Here is a 16,577-nt window from a genome sequence, read left to right as displayed (position 1 = left end):
TAACAATCCACTCTTACATTTTAAATGTGTCTGGCCCCCCAAGTCCTAATTCGAATGCCAAACACACCATTGTGAACAGTGACCTGAAATTTCAGGTGGGTGTAATCACTTCACAGTTTTGTACAAGAGCCTGGCTTTTGAGGCTAAGAAGAGGAGAAGAGGCAAACCACCTGCTCTTCCAGAAACAGGAATCATTCAACAGTGCATTCACAGTAGGTAGAGGGGAAAGCCTCTCTGGAAAGAAACTGTGGTGTCTCATGGCTGTTTTTATTAAAACATCTAGTCCACTAACATACCAGCTTTAAGAGCAATTTAATTCACAAAGTGAATGAAGTAAGAGTCTAGCCCCATCAGTTACCTTCCACTGCTGTTATGTGGGGGTGATTTAATGGTCAAGACCTCTGCTTTCTGCATTTGGATATTCATGAGAAAAATCTAGAACCCATTTCCTTCAGAAACCCCGTCCACATGGCACGTAGCAAAGACTACTAGACAGGAGTAGTTAGAGGTTTTATATCTACTCCCGCCAGGTTTGCAGGCAGCGGTATGGGACATTAGTCATTGTCCTTCGTACTCCTCTCTTCTTGTATATTGTTTTTCTTTCTCTTCTTTCCTCCTCTTATTCACAAATCTTTTGCTTATGGGTGTGAGATGTTTTCCAAAAGGAAATAGGCAGAATAAATTCTATTTTGAGGGCACACACAGCCATCCTGACACATAACTGTATCCATATGCCTTTTGTATTCCTAGATAGCTGAATAGACTACAGAATAACCCAGGTGCCGGTCCTCAAAGTGGGTGTGTCCTAGGGCATTCTTCGGTTTGAAATAGCCAAGCTCACTGTTTCATGTTACTGAACAATCAAAACAGAGAACGTTTTCCTTCTGTGGTCCTGGCCCAGATGAGTGACTGGATGTAGCCTGTCGATGATTTTCCAAGAAGTCCTCCCTTGGTCCAACTTCTCTGATATCTAGAGCTATTGGGCTCCTGGGAATGCATACTCCAAAAACATATCCTGAATTGATTGTTCTCAAGATGGTCATGATAAGGAAATGGAGACATGCATGATTCAAATTTAGATTATTTTTTTCTCATACACTTTTTAGCTTGCTAGAGCCTTTTTTTTTTTTTTCTTCTCAATCAAATGAATGTTTTAAAGGAAAACTTACATTCGTAATTTTTGAGTCATTCCTTTCAGCCTGTCCTCTTATTTTGCTTTTTGGTCATCACCTTAATGGGCAGTGGAGTGGGGGTCATGTATGAAAAGACCTCATCTTGACCTACAGAGCAGAGATTATGTTCATGGGAACAACACTAGTCTTCAGGTGTGAGGTTCTCCATCCCAAAGGCAGTGACTCAGGGGATAGCACCCAGCAAAGCATTGCCTGCAGAGTGGGACACTGCTGCCATGTTTTCAGTTGCTTTTCACTCTCCAGAATTTTGCATAATGACTATAGCCCGGAACCTTTAAGATATCTTTCTCTGGTCACACAAAAAGGAGAGGAGAAAAAGTCCTGGCAAGATTAAACCTACCTGCTGTAAGCTAGTTTCAAATTCAGCAAAATTTCTCCTTCCTAGCCCCTGCACTCCCTCCTGTCTTTGGAGTCTGGGGGTTTTATACAGTCATAGAATGCTAGGGGAAGTATGTTTGGATTCCTTGCTGTTTCATGTACTTTAAAGAAGAATGCTTGATTCTTACAATCTATAAAACTTACTTTAGTTAAACATGTTGGTCCTCAGGTCCTGTGATGCATGATTATTCAATATTTTTTAAAATCCTCCGAAGTCAATTGTGTTGTCCCCTTTTTCCCTCTGCCTCCTCTCTGCCTGCCTCACTTTACTGTGAGACACTGGGAGTAGCGTGTGTGTGTGTGTGTGTGTGTGTGTGTGTGTGTGTGTGTGTGTGTGTCTGGGAGGAAGACAGACTCTTTACCTGTAAATGGCTTGCTATTATTAGACGTTCAGTTATCAGGGGTTATGTAAGACAATTGAAGCTCTGTTTTTTAACAGAGACATGATTCATGCTGCTTGTAGTAACAGTAACCACCTCGAAACGAGACGGAAACCAGATGCAGACAAAGGCTGGAGAAATCAATGCCGACTCAGTACAGCCACTCCGCTGATACCCTCTGTCTTTCAATCAGAGCACTTAGGTTATCCAGAGGGGAGGCTCCTGCTCTTTTTGGGTCTATTCTGTCTCCTGGGGCTGCCAGGTGAAGTCAAGTGGGATGGAGCTGTGTGTGCAGCAGAAAGCTGGGCCTGGGGAGCAGGGAGGTCTGACCGCCTTCCCCCGCTTCCTGTACTGCCCTCCCCCAGGTCTCCCCAGTGTTTCAGACACACCTGGAGGAGCAGTGGTTGTCACCTACAGGGTGGCTCAGGATTCTCTGTGGCTTCCACTCGGCAAAGCTGGAACTTGAACGTTTGGCTCACCTACTCACGTTAACTTCACTTCGGTGACACTGTGCAGCTCCCTGGAAGGGGAGGGGTTTGAGCCTCTGCCAGTGCTCTGGTATAGCTTATCCCCAGACCTGAGTGGAAGTGAACTGGCTGTATGTGTGGACACACACAGAGGCCCTTCCCTAATCCCTCCAGTGGCCATTCTTTGAGACTATGTTGGTTCCATAGTTCATAGAATGCAAAGCACTTCAGTGTACATCAGCTTATTTTAGCTCACAACTTTGGGAGATAGGCCACACACACATTATTAATCAATATCATTTTACAGGTGAAAGATTTCATGGCTAAGGAGGCAATTATGTCATTCATTGTTTCCTCATTCATGATTTTATAAGACTCAGAAAGAAAAGTTAGTGACTTGACCAAGATCACGCAGCTAGTATTTATCAGATCCAGGAAGACAAGGTATTTCTGATTCCCCACCTCATGCTCTACTTCTCAGATTCGCCACAAAGCTTGTTGGCAGCCATGGACACTTTGGGTGATAAAAGAGGATTTTCTGCTGAAAATCACGTTTTTTAGATTAAACTCTACTGCTCATTAGCTGGGCAACTTTACCCTCCCTCCCCAGCCCCAGTCTTCTTTTCATCTATGTAAACTCATGGTGGGGAGAATTCACTTTTAAAAAGTGTCCATGGAAGTACCACATAAGCTTTGATGTGTCTAACTCAATGCAAAGATTGCCAATAGTATCTCCTTGTCTCTACCATGAGTGACAACAGGAGAAAGATGTAGAGATCTCAGATTTCACGTAGAATATAAAAGTTAACTATTTTTACCACAAAGAGAAGAAATTAAGATACTGTACTGCAGAAAATGCCCATGGTTCTCAGATGGCAGCAACCTTGACCTGGTGGCCTAGGACACATTCAAAAGTCAGGTCACCCTTCATTTTCACTCTCAAATGTGTAAATTGTTCAGAACGGCAACTCTGGACAGGGGCATGACAGGAAAATAGCTAAGCCATTTAGCTTCACCAACCCAGTAATCTCCCACAATAAAAATTCCAGTTTTAAAAATGCTTATTATTGATTATTGCTACTAATACTCTCATACATTGTTATGAATTTTAATGAAGGACCAACACAGAATTTTCTATTATAGCATTTTTTACCTTTATCCTACTATTTTCATACATTATATAATACAGTCTGTACCTATTTTGAAGTAAGCCTAAGTAAAACATTCTCGTTTATAGTTTTTAATTAGATCTTTGGTTTGCATACCACTTTTTATCCAGAAAGATAGCAAAATATTTCACAAGCTGTACCTTAATGAAATGCATTTTCTCCTCTACCAAAATGTGAAAATCATAAGTTGCTGCAGTTTTAAGGGAGAAAGATATACTCTGTTTCTCTCATAATCAAACTCCCTGACTAGGCATCAAGAGAACAAATTTCTAGTCCTAGCCTCACTGCAAGCTCACTATTAGGGAATCCATTAAGTCTTAACTTCAGATAACATCTAATTTGAAAAACTCAAAGCTTAATATCTGGTTATTGCAGACCTACCTGAGGCTTAAAACCTGCTCAGTAGCCCATGTGATGGGGCAGTAAAGGAGCTTTATGGGAATGAGCCAGTTCATTGGGGCTACATGTTGTGCTGGTGGCAGCCAGATTGTCTTGACTTCTTCAGTGCAATGTGTCTTGAGACTGACCCGAAGAATTAGAGATGGGAAGCCACCTGGAAGGCAGGAGCACGTTTGGTCCATTGTCGTCTTGCTAGTGATTACCACCCTGCAGAATGGCATACTCTGGATTCCAGCGCTGAAACAAGGAGCAGTGATAATCCTCTCATGAGACTGACTTCCTTCTGTAGAAAAAAGAGGCTTGTTTTTACCATCTAGATACCATCATACAATGATTGTGAATAATGATTGCATCACTGGTAGAGAGGCATTTGTTCCACTGGTTTTGGATTATTTTAGCTTTCTCTTTATTTGCTGTCAATTAATGCATAGTCTTATCTTTACCTTAAGGACAGAGCTGCCTTTGCTCTTCTAGATCTGGTTTTCATCTCCCCAAAGCATACAAGTTTCTATTTATGGAGGTGATAATGGCAATAGTGAATGGTGCTTCTTCCCCACAAGGTGGTGGTATACTCACCTGGGCCTTTAGCATATTAAATTGTCTCCATAGCTGCGGAAATCAAGTATTTACCTAACATACCCCAGTGTTAACTATTTCTGTTCCTGACTACTATTAATATGATTATAACCCCCTAGTATTGCAACAAAGGGTGACCCTGGGTGCTGGAATTTTTGTGATGTGTAAACCAAGGTCCATGTCCTGGAGAATTTGCATTCTTACCAAGTGATAGAGGAAACAGGGGTTAAACTATAACCATTTACCTAAGTGTTATTGTACGAGTAGCAGAGGTCAACATGGGCTGAAGCAGTTTTCATAAGATACATGATTTGATATAGGCCTTGAAGGAAGGGAAGGTCTAGATGAGAAAAAGATCATAGAGGCTTTGCCAATAGCCAAAATGGTATGTTCAGGGGCTCAGAGATACAAACGTGCTTAGTCTTTCTGACATTCTGCAAGTTAACTAGGTTAAACCAAATCGAGTATTGAAGGAAAGGAAATCTGAGAGGACTTATTTGATATAGATTCAGTGAACTAACATACCCAGGCTAATGAGTTTAGAACCAGGAGAAATCTACTAAAGCATCTTTTCTCTAAGCATATTCTGAAGTTACTAAATATGCCATTAGAAAAACTGGGGAATAAGGGGTGGGTCTGTAATCCTATAAGTTTGGACAATGTGCATTTTGAGTTTATAAGAGAGGCATATAGTATTCAGTGTTTCCTGTATTTGTTTGACTAAAGGACTTTTTTGAGGTTCATTTGAAGTTCTAGTGTTCTATAAAACTCACTTTGAGATACACCACCTGAAAAGATTTTGAAGGGCAAGAGCAGATGACAGAGAAAAACATTATATTTTATGATCAATTTAGTACTGTTGTGAGTGAATATGTCTTTAAGTACAGAGGAAAATACCAATGATGGAACCAAATGAGTGAGTGAAAGTTGCTCAGTCGTGTCCAACTGTTTTGCAACCCCATGGACTGTAGCCCACCAGGCTCCTCTGTGTATGGGAATTCCTAGGCAGAATACTAGAGTGGGTTGCCATTGCTTTCTCCAGGGGATCTTTCTGACCCAGGAATTGAACCAGTGTCTCCTGCATTGAAGGCAGATTCTGAGCTACCATCTGAGCTACCAGGGAAGCCCAAAGGGAAGGAGAGGATAACCTCCAAGATAGGAGGAGAGTGTAGAAAAAGGTATCGATATATCTTAAGGAAACAACATGAGAAAACTTCAGATATATTGGAGATGGAGATGAGCGCTTGTGAGCTTACCACACTAGATCGTCTATTTCCTCTTACTAATGTAGGAGGCAAGATCATCAACTGAAAAAGAGAAAGAAGAATGAGACTTGATAAAGTAAAACATATGAGGAAAAACTACTGTAGGCTTGTACTTAGAAGCAACACTAAGCAGGAGTGAGGTTACAGATGGTATGCAGATGTAGAGTTTTGAACTAAGAGTGGCAGGGAATGGTGAGTGGTGATACGGATTCGTGATTGAATAACATAAGAAGCCCTGTACATAGAAAATTGGGGGAGCAAGGAAATCTGGAGAGTTACTGAGAATAGTGTTGAAATGGTTGATCCTGGGGTAAGGTCAGAATGAACAGACATTTAGTGAAGTCAGCAAGAGCCAGGTGAAAATGGACCAGGTGAAAAGTGAAGTTTCTTTAGGCATTAAGGAAGGGAAGCTCTCAAGCTAAGGCTGGAACATTTGAGATCAAATGGGAGGCCTCAGAAGAATAATTTGGAATGAGAATGAGGGCCAATAAGTAGCTAGAAAAATGATGATAAAGATTTGTTGAACAAAACATGGTAATGGGTTTGGATTGATGTAGTAATCAAAGTAAGGAAGGAAAACATAAATCAAGTAGAGAAGGTTTTGGAAAAGGTTAAAAAAAGATTTAAGGTGGCAATAGTGGACCATGATGGAGAATCTAATACCATAAGTCTATGATGGGGACCTCAAATGAACAGCAGTGGAATGAAAGCAGGAGAGCAGCTGTTTAGCAATCACAAGCTTGGTGTAGGTTAAGCCCCAGAGCACTGTGCTTAAAATCTGGCCCTAGAGCCCTGCTTTGCTACCCTCTAGCATCATGATCTATGGCAAAAAAACTTCACCTTTCTTAAACATCAGTTTCCTCATGAGTAAAATCAGAAAATTCCCACATCCGAAGAGTGAGTGTAAGAGATAAGTTGTTGTCCAACTCTTTGCAACCTCATGGACACCAGGCTTTCCTGTCCATCACCATCTCCACCAGCTTGCTCAAACTCATGTCCATTGAGTTGGTGATGCCATCCAATCATCTCATCCTCTGTCGTCCCCTTCTCCTCCTGCCTTCAATCTTTCCCAGCATCAGGGTCTTTTCTAATGAGTCAGCTCTTCGCATCAGGTGGCCAGAGTGTTGGAGCTTCAGCTTCAGCACCAGTCCTTCCAATGAATATTCAGGATTGATTTCCTTTAGGATTGACTGATTTGATTTCCTTGCAGTCCAAGGGACTCTCAAGAGTCTTCTCCAATACCACAGTTCAAAAGCATCAATTTTTTGGCCCTCAGCCTTCTTTATGGTCCAAGGGATAAGTTAAATAATATATTAAAAGTGCCAAGCACAAGACCTGCTGCACAGTAAGCATTTTATAATGGTAGCCACACTACTATGGAGGCTAAAGGAGCAGGGAGAAGAAAGGGGTTTTTGCTTTGGGGACAGTGACAGTATCTTCTTTCAGGTAATGCCATTTTGATGTTTCTCCATTTAGACACAATGCAATGATTATTCCAGAAAATACACTCAGTGCAAGGGGCAAAATATAGATAACTCTGATATAACACCAAGTCATGTGCTGCACCATATATTGTTCTCATGTTGGAATCCACGTTACGGAGTTTAAAGTGACCTTATCACTAGGTCCTGTGGCAGGCTTTCTGGACCAGAAGATTCCAGTATCTCATGATTTAGAAAAGGGGTTTCCATCACAAGTATTCATTAAAACCAGAAAAAGTATTATCATATGTATAAACATTTACAAACATGTTTATATGCATATGTATATATCCCTAAAATCTCTTATTTTAAAAACAAAAATCAACTTTACTTAACAGCACTAAGGTTCCTAGATGAGCAGCTCTTATTAACAGAGTTTGTGAGTTGTCAAAGAGGAATCAACGTCTCTGTAGAGAAAATTAACACAAATTTAAAGGGACAGATAGTGGGACCTTCTATTGTCAGGGCTATCCTAGGAGTCTTCAGGCCATCAGTGATGCTTCTTCTGGACATGGGTATTAACTAGTGGTTAATTGAGGAACCAGACACGACTGAGCGACTGAACTGAACTGACTGAATTAAGGAGCTAAATTTTTTTAAGTAAAACATTTCCTATAGCATCACAAAGCTGAAGAGAGGGTTCCTGATTAGTTTTTCTGGTTATGATACCTCCAGCACCTTATTCATTAAATGGTTTTCTCATCAGTTTCCAAAAAGGTGAGATTGGTGACACAGACTTGGGAATTCCTTTCAGGTAATTAGTTTAAAAGTTAAAAGTCAAACGGATTTCTTTAACAAGTTTAATGGTTTAACAGGTGGATAAGCCACTTAATTCCCCCATCTTTCATCTCAGGGGACTATTAGAGTTTTAAGGGGTTTCCCTGGTGGCTCAGCTGGTAAAGAATCCACCTGCAATGCGGGAGACCTGGGTTCGATCCCTGGGTTGGGAAGATCCCCCAGAGAAGGGAAAGGCTACCCACTCCAGGATTCTGGCCTGGAGAATTCCATGGTCTGTATAGTCCATGGGGTAGCAAAAAGTCGGACACAACTGAACAACTTCCACTTTCAGAGTTTTAAAGGACTTTAAAAATCATAAAATCTTTTTCTTGCAGAGGAAAAAGCTGAGCCACTTAGAGGTTAAATGACTCATCCAAGATCACGTGTCTATGATTTTACTTTCTCTTTTCTTATTCTTACTCCTTTTACCTCTCTCCTTTTCCCTCTCACCAATATTCTCTGCCCCCACAACCACCTTTCTGCTGATTATTTCTTGAATTTACCCTTGCCTTATGAAATTTTCTGTGCCTCAAATGAGGAGCTAGTGGGTCTTTGCCAATTAGTAACCCCTCGCCACTAATTCACCACTACATTTGGGGCGAAGAAAGGAGGGAAGTGGAACAATTTTAAATTTACTGTGATCTTTGAGACAGCTCTATCTACACCTGAGAATTGCTGTTAGACAATTAAGGTTAGTAAAGCTCATTGAATTTCTCAGAGGAAAGGTGTTATTTGAATTATTACCAGATAATTATTGTTAAAAATAACAATAATGTAAAAAATAGGAGCTTTACATGTTAGAGACATTATCATTTTAATTTCCAGTTGGGGGGAGGAAAGCCCTGAGGGATCCAGAAACTTTTTTTTTCCCCATAATGTGCTCTCTGCCAGAAACTGTGAATTCTGCCTGATGTCCGATGACTTGACAAACTGGCCCTGAATCAGAAGCTAGTCGTGTCGTGTGAACTGGTAGCCAAGTTTTTCAGCTTGAGTTGCTCCTTTGAAAATGACCCTCAGTAGAAAGGTGAGTGTCAGACATAGGACCTGTGGTACCCAGATTGAAGTCATCAGCATCACCTGGGAGCCTGTAGAAATGTAGAATCACAGTCTCCATCCCAGACACGCTGAATCAGAAATCCTGGGTGATTCATTTGTTCATCAGCATTTGAGAAAACCAGTATAAAGCTTCCTCATCTTCAAATAGAAAAGAGCTAGGAAGGAGTTATTGTTTCTGAACTCTTTCAGAAACAATAACTCCTTCCTAGAGAGATCTCACCTGAGATCTATGCTCCCAGTGCTTTCAGTGCCTCTGAACCATCATGGAAACAACATAAACCTCTGTCTTGTGCTGAAATCACAGTGGGAACTAGAAATGAGCTCATACTGTGTTGGAGCAGTTGTTGTATAATGAAAAGAGCACAGATTTAGAGTCAGTAAGATGTGGGTTTAAATTCTGGCCTCACACTACCCACAGCTTCCTAATCTTAGGGTAGTTGATTGAGGACTCTGGGTCTCACTTTTCCACATTTATAAAATGGGTATATTAACACCTGCATCACGGCATTGCTGTAAGGATTGAATAAGAATAGATTTATACATAAAAATTCCTCATACACTCCCTAACAACATTTAAACATCTAACAAATTATTGTTACTATTTTTTTGTAAGCTTTTGTCATAGAAGCCCCATCTGTCATTTTAGAATTATTTGATATGGAAATGGTCCTACTGAAATGAGACCTCCACAGAAAGTTCCTCACAGCAGTCTGTGGCGGCATGTTATATAACAGCTCTGCTCTCTAAGGGCTTCAGGACAGATCTGCAGAGCCATCAACAATACAGCAGTCTGGAATGGAAATGATCCACTGTCTCCTCTGCCTCTGACACCATCTAGAACCTTGCCAGCTGGGCTCCCAGAGAAGATTATTTTTTACAGCGATGATGTAAGAGGCAGAGAGAACAGCTGGATTTCCAGATTCTAGGGGAAATATAAGACCCCAGCAGCCTCTTACCTTTTGACTTAAAAACTGAGTACATTGGATATGGATGCCATTGGAAAAGGATAAATATGAAACCTCATGTAGTCAATTTCCCTGAGTCTTTTTTAGAACATCACTACTCCTTAAGCAATAGAACATGACACACCATGCAGTAGTTCTAATTAAAAACCTTCGGGTGTATGCTGTGGCAAGAGGGGAAATAAGAAGGAGAGAGGTGACAATTTGCCCAAAAAGGAAAGGAAAATCATAGCAAGAGGCTGTGGAGCTGATAAGAGGAGTTTGATTAAAGGACAGAAAATTATGTCTCCATTTAATTATAATATGCACAATTTAAATCAAATGTTAGACATATTTAAAATGTACACTTACATAATTACACAATGGATGTGTATGCTTCCAGGTAATTTTTCATTGCAATGTACTAGACACATTGACAAGTGATTTCCTCTATCATTTTAATATAGTTGCCAAGGAAGAAAAGAGAAGGAAGCTCTGTCTGTTGATAATCTATCCAGCCATGTGATGATTTAGTAAGAACTGTGAGGAGCTCTTGAACCCAATTTACTGTGTATATGGCTCCTGGGGTGTTACTATATAGTGGATCTCTCAGTACATCACATAGCTCCACCATATTGGCCAAGAGAATATGATAACCAGTACCAAGTTTTCCTCTGGGATTAACAGTGAGTAACATGAGTAACATGCTCACTTGGGAGAGGCAGATGAAGTTTTATAGGACTAGTGGCTAGTGCTTGAGAACTGAGTTCTTCTGGACACATAAAAACTACTGAGATCCCCTGGAAAAGTCTGTTTTCCTCACTTAGGGAAACACTGCTATCCCCAAATGTTTTCGTGGGCTTTACATCATCAGGTGAAAGAAAATGATTCTGTTTGAGTATGAGGATAGAGAGGAGGTTAAACAGTTAATATTTCTTCTACCACAAGAGAAGATTAAGGGACAAAAATTAGAACAGTCTTGGGAGCAGTCACTATCCTTTTCTACAAGGAGATCGGAGTATATAATGAAAGGAAAACAAGAAAACATTTAAACAAACCTATAGGATAAAAATTGGGCAAAGTTAGGTGGGAAAAGATTTATTGGTGTGGCATAATAGCAGGATTGCCAGTAGCTTATGAGTCTGTAAAAAGATGAATTTAACCGTAGAATTACCACAGCCTGTTCTCACCTAGAACTTCAGCTGATTGCACTGCTTTTTCAAAGCATGAGAAATTTCTTCATTCTGCTTTTGCACTGAGTTGATCACTCCAGTGGTATTTGTAATATTGTCACAAATGTTTCTGCTTGTATTATTAGAGAGATTTGCTCCCTTGTTCTTTAAATCCACCCTCATTTTTAAAACACTTAACTATAAAAAGGCATTTATTAGTTTGGTTTATTAAAGTAAGGGAAACAAAATTCTTCATTTTGTGGAACCCAGTGTATCCTTGCAGACTATGCACCCCAACCCATCACTGTCTCTGTCTGGTCACTGCTGATGGTCTGCTGGGCCTACTGGTTCTGAGCAAGCACTGGTAGGTATTTAGAGATGTGTGACTTTTTCTATCAGTTGTCTTTACTCAGCCACTAGCAAGGATGTGGCCTTGAGCAACTCAGTTCCCTTGATCTCCTCATCTGAAAAATGAGGGTTTGGAGTAGATGAGCTTCAAGGTCTTTCCAGTTCAGTCTCAGCTTCCATGACTCTAAGAAAGCATCTTTATTCCTTTTAAATTTGGATCAGCAGATCACCGCCGAGCACTAAGCTGTGTGCAAGGCATTGCGCACAATGGGGTAGCAGAAAGTGAAAATGGTCTCTGCCTTCAAGAAGCTTAAGCAGGAAGAAATATTGCACAAATAAATATTAGAGTCCATAGGACATGTAAGGGCTTTCCTGATGGCCTAGACTATAAAGAATCCAACTGCAATGCCAGAGACCTGTGTTTGACCCCTGGGTCAGGAAGATCCCCTGGAGGAGGAAATGGCAACCCACTTCAGTATTTTTGCCTGGAGAATTCCATGGACAGAGAAACCTGGTGGTCTACAGTCCATGGGGACACAAAGAGTCAGACACAACTAAGCAACTAATGCTTTCTTTTCCTTTTTCATAGAATGTGCAAACGGAACGGTGCAAAAAGTTCTTTAGGATTCAAGAAAGGGCACTTTCCTTTGGGAAATGACTTATAAGTGAGATGGTATTTGGATTGCCCTTAAGGAAGCTCTATGCATATGTTATGAAAAGGGAGGAAAGATCATGACCCTGATGGGAAGGAATGGAACTTCTGCAATGTAGAATGGACTATAGAAAAAAAAGAGAAGGAAATTAGAATGGGGCTATACTGTAGAAACTTAAATGCCAAGCTGAGAAGTCTGCATTTAATCCAGCAAAGAGCAAAAGAATGATGTATTTAGAATTGTACTTCAGAACAGTAAATTCATTGCTGATATGAAGAATGAACAAGAGGTAAAGAGGATCTGGAGGAAGGGAAGCCAAGTAGGAGGCACTCACAGACGTCCAGGCAACAGGTGGTAAAGGGATAAAAAGTGAGTATTGATTCATAGCCTAAGTAAAAACCACAGGACTTGGCAGCTTATTGCGTATGGGAAATGAAAGAAAAGGGGGAATTAAACAAGACTCCTCAATTGTAGGTACAAGTAACTGGAGGGAAATGGTACCAATAGCAGGAAATGGGAAGACTAGAGAAGGCACTTATTTTGAGGGAAAAGCAATGAATTCTGCTTGTAACTTTCTGAGTTAGAAGTGCCTGTGCAGTGTATGATGGAGATGTGAGCTTCTCAAAGTTAGAGGCCGCATCTTATTCATCTTTTCCAGGTGCCTAATAGAGTCTATGTAAACAGTGAATGAATGAACAAACAAGCAAATGAATCAATGAACCAATAACCAGCAGTTATTTAGAATATGTGTCTGGAGCTCTGTAGACAAGTGAGAACTAAAGATAGCCATGTGAAGAAGTGATTGTTGAGGCCATGGAGGGTGGGTGTGTAGGCAAAGCTTGTGAAGAGTAGCCTGAGGTATGTCTGCATTTGGGGAAAGAGAAGAGGCCAAGGAAGGAAGCAGAAGAGAGAACTGAGAGCAGGAGCGAAGTCAGGATGGTGCCATATCCTGATGAGAAGGGAGGAGAGCTTCCGGAATAAAGTGGTCATCAGGCCCAGGTGACCAAAGGGCCAAGGCCTGGGGAAAAGACCTCTGGGTATGTCTCTGAGACAGATGGGAGTCCATTCTGTAACCCCTGAGGTTGCACTCCTCAGGGTTAGAGGATGCGGCAGGAAACAGACTGCAGTGAAGGGTGGCAAGAAGGCAAGAGGTCAGAAACATGTTCGGGTCAGTGGGCATCTGTAAGACAAGCAAGAATCTTGGAGCGACAAAGAGGGAGAGACTTAGGGGAAATGAGCATTGGAAGAGTCAGCTGTGGCCAGGTGGAGGGGCACCACCCCCACTTCCCCTCCCTGGGGTTCCGTAACCTCCAGAATCTGATACCTGATGGTCTGAGATGGAGCTGATATAATAATAATAGAAATAAAGGAGTGTTAGAAAGTGTTAGTCGCTCAGTCGTGTCCAACTCTTTGCGACCCCATAGACTGTAGCCCGCCAGGCGCCTCCATTCATGGGATTTTCCAGGCAAGAATACTGGTATGGGTTGCCATTTCCCTCTCCAGGGGATCTTCCAGACCCAGGGATTGAACCCAGGTCTCCTGCATTGCTGTCAGACTCTTTACCGTCTGAGCCATCAGGGAAGCCCAGAAATAAAAATAAATAGAAATAAAGTGAGCAATAAATGTGATACACTTGAATCATCCTGAAATCATCCCCCTCCCCACCCCCCCACCCCCCCGGTCCGTGGGAAAATTGTCTTCCACGAAACTGGTCCCTGGTGCCAAAAGGTTGGGACCACTACTCTGCCCTCACCCTCAGCTCCAACTTAGGACCAACGTCAGCTCCAACGTCAGCTCCGTCAGCTCCACCTGTGCTGGTTGGTGCTATCGACGTTCTCACACCACACAGGCAGTTGGGTAGAAATGCTGCAAATGGGGCCTAGACAACACCGTCTCCATCTCCCTCCCCAGACTTGCCAGGTCTCTGGTGCAAAATGCGGAACCAGACTTTCAACCAAGTCCCAGGGCTCTCTCAGAACTAGTGATCTCCATCCCCTCCTCCTTTGACAGCCTTATTTTTGTTTGTCTCTTGTCTGATCCAGATGCAGCCACTCTGTGTTCCCTGCCCCAATGAACAGCTGCACTAGGCCCAAGCCTTGGAGTGATTTACCTGAAGAGTGACACCATTTATTTGAAAACTACTGTGAGTACATTATGCCGCCAATGAAAGGCTTTTCAGTTCACTTTGTTTAATTTTTAAAAAAGCACTACAATTGTAAGAGCAGATGAAATTTTAGATGGCTTCATCTCTTGGATGCAGTGAGGTAACCAGACTCAGTCCTGAGGTGCCCACACTGGTTCTCGGCTTCCAGCCTGCAGTGTGAGCCCTGGGCAGCATCGCACCCGCTTCCCAGGGGACTGGGCTGAGCTACACGCACTTTGCAGGGACCGGTGCTGTTCTGCTGAGTCATCTGTGCCTCGGCCTGAATCTGTGGCAGCTCCAGTCCTCTCTGTTTGCCTCTCATTGCCCTTCCGTGCTGCTCTGTTGAATCTTGCTGCAGCTTGTCATTTCATGCTGCCCTGGTCACATTTGTGAGCCAGCTTTCTGTGCCCATGGCCACCTGTGATGTAGCTGCCTCTCTGTGCCCCCATGCTGTAGTCTCCTTGCTACCCAAGGGGCCAAAACCCACCCTTGTGTCTGTGGGTTCCTTCAGCCACACTCTAAACCATTGTGCCCAGTTCAGCTCTACCCTCAGGATGCAAGGCTCAGGGTACTCGACTGAGTTCCCTTCAAGTCAGACATTTACGTAGGAGAAGTAGGACCCTTGCAAGTCAAGTTGAAGAAGTAATTTGGGGTAGGAGCTGGACGACAGGAAATACTGATGAAAGAGTGACATCAAGTTTTGATTAATCACTGCTAGAAGTAACAGATAAGTATATGCCTTCTTTCACTATAAAAGCCAGAACTTTAAATTATTTAGAGGCTATGCATGCAAAATAATTATACATTTTAAAACAAAAACTCATGCTGGTTGTTGTACTTGCTCATTTTCCTGTATGGTGTGAGGCAGGTAATGGGGTGGTGTTTTACAGACATCTCTGTTACTGGAAAATGCTAAACCTAGGAAACTGACATCCCTCCCAGGCTTTTCAGGTAGGATTTTCACATTCATATCCTCTATATCTTTAGCTACTCTGGGCATAAATCAAACCCAAAGAGGAGGAAGTCAGGGTTTTGTATTGTTTTGTTTTGCATTGCTTTCTACCTTTAATGCTGTCAGTCACCTGGATTGTAATTGGTGGTGGTGGATGTGTAGGTGAGAGTCAGGCCTGCCTGGCCAGAATGGAGACAGGAACTGCCAGACTGATCCACAGGACTAATGGGCTGGAGGGACTGGGGACTAAAGACATGACAAAAGGTCAAAAATAGAGTGTCCTCATTCTGTACCCATGTGAGCAGCTTGCTTGTGTAAACACCGTCATCCTTAAGTTCAAGCGAAAGAATGCCTTAGAAATCCCCACATCCGGACAGCTTTCCAAGTTTGTTTCCATCACAGAGTACAGTACTGCAAACACAAGGGTACAGCTGGTTTCATAGTCTCGGCCTGGTTTATCCTTTGGGATGGAAAAGATTCTGGATTCAATCCAGAATCAGGACAGAAATTGGGACCTAAGATTTCCTAAAAATGTCTGGGAAGCCCACAAGGGAGCCTCTGTGCCGAACACCAGTGCCTGTATTCATGATTTGTGGGACCTTGAGGATGGAAACGTTGGGTTCTAATTCTTTCAGCCTTTGCTTTTCAGAAGCTCAGCTTCCTCATATGTAAAAGAGAAATAATAATAAAACTTACAGAGACTTGCTTGGTGCAAAACCTTCATTCAATAAGGTGAATATGGTATAAACATTGCTCAAATGCTCAATTGTGTCTGACTCTTTGTGAGCCCATGGGCTGTAGTCCTCCAGGCTCCTCTGTCCAAAGAATTCTCCCAGCAAGAATACGGGCAACCCACATTTGCCATTTCCTCCTCCAGGGTATCTTCCCGACCCAGGGATCGAACCCACATCTCTTAAGCCTCCTCCATTGGCAGGCTGATTCTATACCAACTAGCACCACCTGGGAAACCCAGTATGGTATAAAAATGTGTTCTAATTACAAGTGAATCCCTCTCTATGGGTTTACAATCCCCAGGTGAAGTCTCAAGGCTTGAAGGGTGAGTAGGGAGGAGGTAAGTGTTAGATTTTAAAACCTACCTACTCCCATAACACCTGTGCAACCAGGCTTAGCAACCTGCCTGGATTGTTGCAATGACTAAATGAGATAATGTATGTGTGGTGTCTGGCGCGGCAGATGTGAGTATATTTATTCAGTCAACTAAAATTT

At 42.2% G+C, this 16,577-nt stretch overlaps 1 protein-coding gene across 43 annotated transcripts in view; it reads left to right on the top strand.

Annotated features, from left to right (window-relative positions):
- Positions 1-16,577, top strand: part of ZBTB20 (zinc finger and BTB domain containing 20) — an 846,256-nt gene that overhangs the window by 773,798 nt on the left and 55,881 nt on the right. For 40 of the 43 annotated variants that reach the window (XM_043474915.1, XM_043474934.1, XM_043474916.1 and 37 more), the window contains one exon: positions 14,298-14,398. The exons of 2 other annotated variants lie outside the window; for them this stretch is intronic. The gene's annotated coding sequence lies outside the window, so the exon portion shown is untranslated. Of the gene's footprint in view, positions 1-8,326; positions 9,110-14,297; positions 14,399-16,577 lie in introns of those variants that run through there. One more of the 43 variants, XM_043474954.1, reaches the window with a different exon arrangement.

Source organism: Cervus canadensis, chromosome 7, assembly GCF_019320065.1.
Source record: "Cervus canadensis isolate Bull #8, Minnesota chromosome 7, ASM1932006v1, whole genome shotgun sequence".
Classification (NCBI taxonomy): domain Eukaryota; kingdom Metazoa; phylum Chordata; class Mammalia; order Artiodactyla; family Cervidae; genus Cervus; species Cervus canadensis.
The sequence above is the reverse complement of the archived record's forward strand: the minus strand, read 5'-3'. Positions and strand labels throughout refer to the sequence as shown.